The sequence below is a fragment of the Apodemus sylvaticus genome, chromosome 3 (assembly GCF_947179515.1).
Source record: "Apodemus sylvaticus chromosome 3, mApoSyl1.1, whole genome shotgun sequence".
Lineage (NCBI taxonomy): Eukaryota > Metazoa > Chordata > Mammalia > Rodentia > Muridae > Apodemus > Apodemus sylvaticus.
This window is the reverse complement of record NC_067474.1, coordinates 136,532,717-136,540,733: the sequence shown is the minus strand read 5'-3', so window position 1 is coordinate 136,540,733 and position 8,017 is coordinate 136,532,717. Positions and strand designations below refer to the sequence as shown.

At 42.9% G+C, this 8,017-nt stretch overlaps 1 long non-coding RNA gene across 1 annotated transcript; it reads left to right on the top strand.

Annotated features, from left to right (window-relative positions):
- Positions 1 to 5,536: 5,536 nt before the first annotated feature.
- LOC127680089 (uncharacterized) lies at positions 5,537 to 7,803 on the top strand. The gene is made up of 3 exons (XR_007976930.1): positions 5,537 to 5,625; positions 6,364 to 6,390; positions 7,515 to 7,803. It is a non-coding gene; the product is annotated as an uncharacterized LOC127680089 (long non-coding RNA).
- Positions 7,804 to 8,017: the final 214 nt, after the last annotated feature.

Here is an 8,017-nt window from a genome sequence, read left to right as displayed (position 1 = left end):
TCTGTGTTTTACAATGACCAAGTGAAAGAACTGCTCAACCACCCCAAAAGGGTCTGTGGTCCTCCCTTCTAACTGGGGTTGTTGGCCATTGGCCCGCAAAGACAAAGGGAGCAGAGTGGATGAACAGTCTCGATGGCCTGTGTGCACAACAGACAGTATCTTCAGGATCAGCTTCAGAGAGGCAGCTCAGCTTTGCTCAGAGTGAATCAAGGGCTATAGAGTTGAGGGTAGGGATTTTTAGGGTGGATACATATCATTGGCTGTAGCTTAGGGTCCCTCATGTGCACAAAGAAGCACTTCAGGAATTCCAGGTGCTTGCTGGACAGGCTCTTATTGGGAGAAAGGAAGCTGAACCTGTAATCTTACCAAGGCTAAGTGAGTTCAAAGTCAGCCTGCTAATCTAAGTTCCAGGCCAGTCATAGCTACAAAGTGAGACCATAACTCAAAAATAAAATAAAATAATAAAATATAAAATGTGAATCAAGTGTAACACTGCACAATCCCAGCATGTGGGTGGCTGAGTGCCAAGCATCCAATGCTATAAAAAGAAATACACTGTATCAAAATATAACACCCAGGGGGTGGAGGGTGAACTGTGGAAGGCGGGAGTGATTTGCTCCATTTATAGGGAATGGCTGTATCAAGTGTGTATTGACAATCCACACTCTTTAAGCCGTTCTATGTTTATCCATATTACTCAAAGACTGGAAATTTAAGCTCTGTATTTTCCAAAATTCATTTAGGTTAGGGTATGTGTTAGTTCCCACCAGTGAAAGGCATCAGAGATGAGATTTGGAAAGCAAAAGAGGAGAGTCCACATGTCATTGCTCCTGGGACCATAATTGGAAGACAGGAGGGTTTAAGGAACCTCCACACATGTCTCTACAGTCACCCACACAGCTATTGCAAGCAGTAGTGATTGCTATAATTCCTAGAATTTTCAGTTCTTTGAAAGCTGGCATCAAATCTAAGAGCAAAGGCTAAGTTTTTCTGACTTGCAATCCTCTAGCCATTTCAATTTTCTAAAACATTGATGTCTTTGAAAGAAATATTTTTCTGTTTGAGCTTTCTGTAGATGTTATTTTTTTAATTTTTAAAATTTTTTTTGTCCTAACTTTCACAATGACAAATATAATGAAAGTTAGGAAGATAACCCATTTTGAAACAAAGCTGACTAAATAAGGATCTAGAGCAGGTAGGCCAGAGACAGCTCAGAGGGCTGAGAAGCCCTGCAAAGGCTTGAGAGAGGAAGTACCAGAGAATGAGAGTCCAGGCCAGCGTCTCTCAACGTGTGGATCGGGGTCCCTGTTGGGCCTTGTTGGTTATGGTTGACGTCTACCACAGTCTAAACAGCGCTCTGAGCTTGGCACAAAATGGAGGATTCCCTTTATCAAAGTGTAAGGGTCCATGATTCGCCGAAGAATGACACCCTGAACTCAAACAGTGTAAATGCAAAGAGTGTTTTACTCTGCAGAAACCCAGCATGCTGGCGTCTACCATGTACAAAGATGGAGAGATAGATGCCTGAAGTGGGCTCACAGGCCAAATTTAAAGCACATTAGGGAATTCTGGGGAGAGGTAGATGACCTCAATCTTAATCTTGGCTCTATGGATAGGAATATTCCAGAACCATTTCTAGGGCCTGGAGGCTGGAAACTGTTGCTGGGGAAGTCTGGAAATTGCTGCTGACCCATTGTCCTTGCCTCAGGCCAGGTATTTATAAATGTATTTATAAATGTATACTCATGTATATATGTATTTGTATATAATATATATGTATTTAGTCATATATACATATACAAATATACATACACATACACATATATGAATAAATAGAAAATAAAGAAATAAAGGCTCAAAAAAGGAAGATATTTAGAGGCTAAAATTAGTAAAAAAAATGTATATATCAAACAATGACCTTTCTCAGTTACTGTTGAAAGGACTGATATCTGCACAAGATACCCCAAGACCAAGTTCTCAGCACAAAGGTGTTTTATTTGCCCCAGAAGGACACAGGGGAAGGAAATAAGAGACAAAGACAGGAGATAGAGGATGAAGGGGAAAGGGAAGGGAACAGGGAGATGGTGGAGGGGTTTTTGTGCCAGGGAGTTTTGTGGACAGCACAGGTAGAAAAAGGGCTACTTCTGGATAGGGGGGAACAAGTGGTTTACAAAGGTAAATGGGGAAACCCTGTGTTAGGATGAGGTGCTTAACTTTAATTGGGTATGTTAATTAGGGCAGCCAAAGGGGGCTTTTGATTGCTGGACTTCATTACTTTGATAGTGGACCTTGGTAGTTAGCCTCAAGTGGGTAAAGTGGCCAACTAAGGGACTAGACCATGGAGACTAGCTTTAGGAATGAAATCTGACAGTTTTTTAGCAAGGCAGGGGGAATGGGGAGAAGGGCAAGGCCTGGCAGAGCCATGCTTGCCATACTCAGGTTAGGGTCCCGTCAACAGTCACCAGTAAAGAACAGAGACGCTTCAGACAGTGTTGTTAAGTGAGTTGCTACCAGCTTCTGTTTGAAGAAAACAAGAAACTAATCCTTACTCAACCACAGACCACTGTGAAGAAGTTATTTATGTTTAGTCATTTTTTCCCTTCAGGCTCTGTTTTGGGGATGTTGGGGTTTCTTTACAGGGCATGCAATGTATTCAGCTGTTGAGCCACATCCTCAGTCCTCTGCAGAATGGTTTTGAGAAACACAATTTAGTACTAGAGATATGTTTTAGCACAGGCAAGTTTCTCAGTGGCTAGAGGCACTTGCCATAAAACCCTGACATATCTGAGTTTAATCCACACAGCTCATGTAAAGGTGGAAGGAGAAAACTGACTCCACAGAGCTGTCCTGACCACATGCTCCTTACCTTCATGATAATAAATAAAATGCAGTTTATAAAAAGGGTAACTGTTTTAAAGGGAAGACAGAAGCTTGTTGGGCTTAGAGGAAGGCGTGCTGACAGTTTTAGGATGCACTAATATATAAAGTAAGTTCTAAAATGGAATGATAATATTTTGATTTGTTAAAAAACTAACAGTTGCCGGGCAGTGGAGTCACACGCCTTTAATCCCAGCACTTGGGAGGCAGAGGCAGGCAGATTTCTGAGTTCGAGGTCAGCCTGGTCTTCAGAGTGAGTTCCAGGATAGCCAGGGCTACACAGAGAAACCCTGTCTCAAAAACAAAACAAAACAAAACAAAACAAAACAAAACAAAACAAAACAAAACACTAACAGTTAAAGAAATATGAGAAAAAAATGATAATTTGGATCTGTCCAATGTCTGTAATCCTAGCACATTGGGAGCAGGGGCAGGACAATTGTCACTAGTTTGAGCCCAACCTTCCCTACCTACATAGTGAGTTCCAGGGCAGTCAGGTCTATGTAATGAGACTCCGTATCAGAAGTTTAAAAAAAAAAAAAAGAAGTCCAATATATTGAATGTGTGAAAGTGAACTGGTGACAGAAGTGCCCGCTTCTCCCCTAAGTCTGTGAGTCTTCTGTTTGCCACTGTTTGCTGTTTCCACACATTCACCACACCCTTTCATCTGCTGACTGTCAGGAGCCATCTAGCAAAGGCTAACAGCTAGCAGGTGATCATACAGAGATGTTTCAGCGTGGAACAATTATGAAAGAGCAAGGCCCAAAGGACAAAATCTCAGGCAATGATTCCTGCAGCTGATACGCCTTTTCTGTCCTTATAAAATTAGTATTCTAACTCTTGGGCATTAGCCTACCCTATTGGGCAGATTTCTGCAGATCAATGAAGATGTCTTGTAGTGATGCTCTATGCACAAATAGATGATTTATTAATTCTAAATGATGATTTTTATAAGAATTTCTAAAATTATACTAATAATTATTAAACTCTTTACAATAGGACTGCTATTAAAGCCTTCTCTGATATGAAAACTGCAATTAGAACTTTGCCAGTCTTCATGTGTCATGAGTTAATTGCTTCTGAGATAGAAAGAGGGTGTTTACATCTTAGAACACATTCCTAGAGGCTTTAAGACATTTATAATAGGTGCAAGGACAGAAGATAAAATACTGACTGTGTTTCTCTATACAAAACTTCAATGCTAACTTAGTCACAAAAATTATAGTTTTAGACTCTCAAGAACCTGTGGAACTGGTGATAGAAAGCAAATGTCTAGTTAGATATCTGCTCCCAATGAAGGACATATAAATATCTCTGTTGTAATGATTTGGAGTTGTGTTTGAACCTTTAGTGAACTTTCATTAAAAAAAAGGATGCTTGGAAAAAACATGTGATCTGTTCTCCTAAAAAAGTACAAAAGAAAAAGAAAAACCGCGCAAGGATGATATTACCGCAGCAGGAGAGAGCGAGATAAGGAGGAGGAAGGGGACGGACAGCAGAGTAGAGAACTTAGAAATGAAAAGAGCATATAGTCTGATAGATTTCCCCCCCTTAGACATAAAGAGGACATTTAGGTAAGAGCAGCAGAAGAAAGCAATCCAAAGAATGCAGAGAGAAAGAGGGACAAAGAAGACGCTGCAGAGAGAAGGAAGGCTTCTCCTTACCAGGAAACGGAACAGGTATGTTCGCTTTTATTAATATTAATTATTTTATATATTTATATTTCAAATGTTGTCCCCCTTTCCAGCCCTCCCTCATGAGTCCCCCACTCCATCCCCCCTCCACTTTGCCTTTAAGAGGGTGCTTCCCCACCCACCCACCCATCCACTCCCACCTCACCCCTAGTATTGCAACCCTATGGGAAGAACAGCAATATCAATGAAACAGACCCCTCAGAGCTCCCAGAGACTAAGTCACCAACTGAAGGGCATACATGGGCTGATCCGTGGCTCCCGCTATATATGTAGCAGAGAACAGGTCTTTTCTTAACAGCAGGGAGGCTTAGTCTTACTAAAGAGGACAAAACTTTTTTCTTACAGACTTGGGTTTAATTCATTTGGCAGTAATAGGGCAGAAGCTTTTTCTTTCTCTATGCAATAAAGATTGTAGCTAATTTTTAACCAGAATAAGTGAGTTCTTTCTTCACTGGCACTTGGGCTTTTGCTTCATATGCATGTGCGCGTGTGTGTGTATGTGTGTGTGTGTGTGTAAGAATGAAAATATGAGATAAGTAAGAAGCTTGACCCAACAGGAGTGCGTGAATATGTACATGAATATGAGTTTATACATATTTGCTTGTAAAGGTTTTTTTCTTCTGTGAGTGTGACTCTCTTCTTGTTCAATAAAAGTTTATTACCCCAAACTTCCCTCTTGCCTGAAAAGTGAGCGATGAGGTTTCTGTGCAAGAAAGAAAGGAACCTTAGCGACTGTCCTGGCTGGTTCTGTGTGTCAACTTGACACAAGCTGGAGTATCACAGAGAAGGGAGCTTCAGTTGAGACAATACCTTCGTGAGATCAAGCTGTAAGGCATTTTCTCAATTAGTTATCAAGGGGGTGGGCCTAGCCCATTGTGGGTGGTGCCATCCCTAGGCTGGTAGTCTTGGGTTCTATAAGAAAGCAAGCTGAGCAAGCCAGGGGAAGCAAGCCAGTAAGGAACATCCCTCCATGGCCTCTGCATCAGGTCCTGTATCCTGACCTGCTTGAGTTCCAGTCCTGACCTCTTTTGGTGATGAACAGCATTTTGGAAATGTAAGCTGAATAAACCCTTTCCTTCCCAACTTGCTTCTTGGTCATGATGTTTGTGCAGGAATAGAAACCCTGACAAGACAGCAATTAAGCCTTTACTTAATACCCTGCTTTTTTAACGACAAGTTTTAATTTGCCTGCAACTTCTGGCTTCAGAGTGTCTTGGAATCAAGACAGGTAAACATTATTATAATAAGCATCCTAATCTTTTGCAAGACCAAGTCTAGGCCCTCTTCCCCCTTGGATGCTTCAGAGAGGACCCAGCCTGGGGCTAAGCTCCCAGCAGTTTTCCCAGCAGGTAACTACAGAAATCAAAGTATAAAATTGTCAAAGGCTTCAAAAGGACATTTGTTGTGGATTGTTCTAGTGCTATTTGTATTTTGATGCTAAGTCTGCTTCCCTAAGGGGGACAAGGAGTGGATGTACTCAGGTGACTTCAGAAGAACCTTCTCCTAATGAATAAAGATTTCAGGGGAAGGTCACTGGGCAAGGAGTAGGCGGGACTTGTTGAGAGAAGAAGGGGGAAGCAGGAGAAGGATACTTCCTTTTTGAACTGGGAGAGCTTGGAGGCCAAAATTTAGGTAGCAGAGGCCCCTGGTTCAGGTGGCAGATCCACTGGGATCCGCTACTGGAGGATTTAACTTAGAATGGCTTACACATTAGGATGTTAGTTGTTGTGCCCAGTGATTGTGTTGCCCTTTGATTCTAACCTAAGTTTGTGTGGTGTTTTCCTTCATGCAGTGACTCAACTGGGTTCCAGAGAGAAAGGTAAAAGCATGGGTTTGTGAGAAGTGCATCCCAAAAGGCTGCGGGAATTTGGAAGCGTGGGGCTGGTGTGGCAGCAACCCACCGTGGGAATTTAGCGAGTTGGGTGGAGAGATTTTGGAGTTCCGAGTCAGAGAGTCTGCTGAGATTAGAACAGGCTGGCCCGCCTGCCGGTGCACAGTTGGTGTAGCGTGGATTGCTTTTATAATAGTTCATGCTACAGACATTTCCCTAAAGAGGATGTGTGAGAGACTGAGAGATGGCTCCACATAAGCCTGATGCCCTGAGTTTGATCCCTAGAACTTCTACCCTACCCCCTATCCTGGAGGAAGGACAGGACCAAATCCTGAAGCTTGACCTCTGACCTCCACACACATGCTGTGGAACCCTTACACAACCCATGCGTACACAGAAACACTAATACTAAGTAAATAAAATTAACTTTTTTTTCTTGAAGCCCAAGGACAATTTTATTAAAATTTGAGATAAAAGCAATAGGACAGGCAAGTTGAAAAAACATCTCTACAGCCTCAAAGAGAAAGAGAGATAGAAGAAAGTCATGCCTTTTAAGTTAGGCATGGAGGATTCAGAGAAACAAAGATCACAGTGTTGGGGAAAGTATGCTTAGCTATGCCATACCTTGGGTCTGAGCTCAGAAAGGGCCTGCCTCTGGGCTCTTGTGTCTCAGGGCGAAGAACTGCATTGTTGACATCAACCAACTAGACCTACCTCCCCTCCTCCAAAGCTCCCAGGGACTAAACCACCAACCACAGAGAACATATAAGGGACCCATGGCTCCAGATGGATATGTAGCAGAGGATGGCCTTATGTGGCATCAGTGGGAGGGGAGCCCCTTTTTCCTGGGGAGGCTCGATGGCCCAGTGTGAGGGAATTCTAGGGCACTGAGGTGGGAGTGGGTGGTCAGGTGGGGGACGAGGGGGAGGAGGAAGGGATTGGGGGTATGGAGGGGAAACTGGGGAGGGGGATAACATTCGAAATGTAAGTAAATAAAATAACCAATAAAATATATGGAAAAAATTGAAAGGAAAGCCCAGAGTCCAAGAGTCAAAACCAGTTGTCAACCCAGTCTGGTTTCTTACTCGCCTGCCTCTTCTTTTTATTTTCAGCATGATAGATGCTGCTGTGTTCTTCGCCAAGGACTTCTTGGCTGGTGGAGTGGCCTCAGCATCTTCAAGATGGTGGTAGCACCCATCAAGCAGGTTAAGCTGTGCAGCCTCCTAGCAAGCAAATCATGGCAGATAAGCAATATAAAGGCATTATAGACTACATGGTTTGCATCTCCAAGGAATAGGGATGATAAGTTATTTCATGCTCCTACCCAAAGATGGTCTCACAGCCTGGACAGCAGTGAAACAGCCAGCTCTACCTGGACTTGGCCAACAATGGAGTCCTGTCCTTCTGGCATGGTTTTTTTGGCCATTGTCACCAGATACTTCCTCACCCAGGCTCTTGACTTTGCCTTCAATACAAGCAGATCTTTCTGGTCTATAGAGCAAATTCCAGGCTATCCAGGGCTACACAGAGAATCCTTGTCTCAATAAAAAACCCAACCCAACCCAACCCAAAATGGAGGAAGAAAGAAAATTGAGTACCACACAGGGACGGCCAC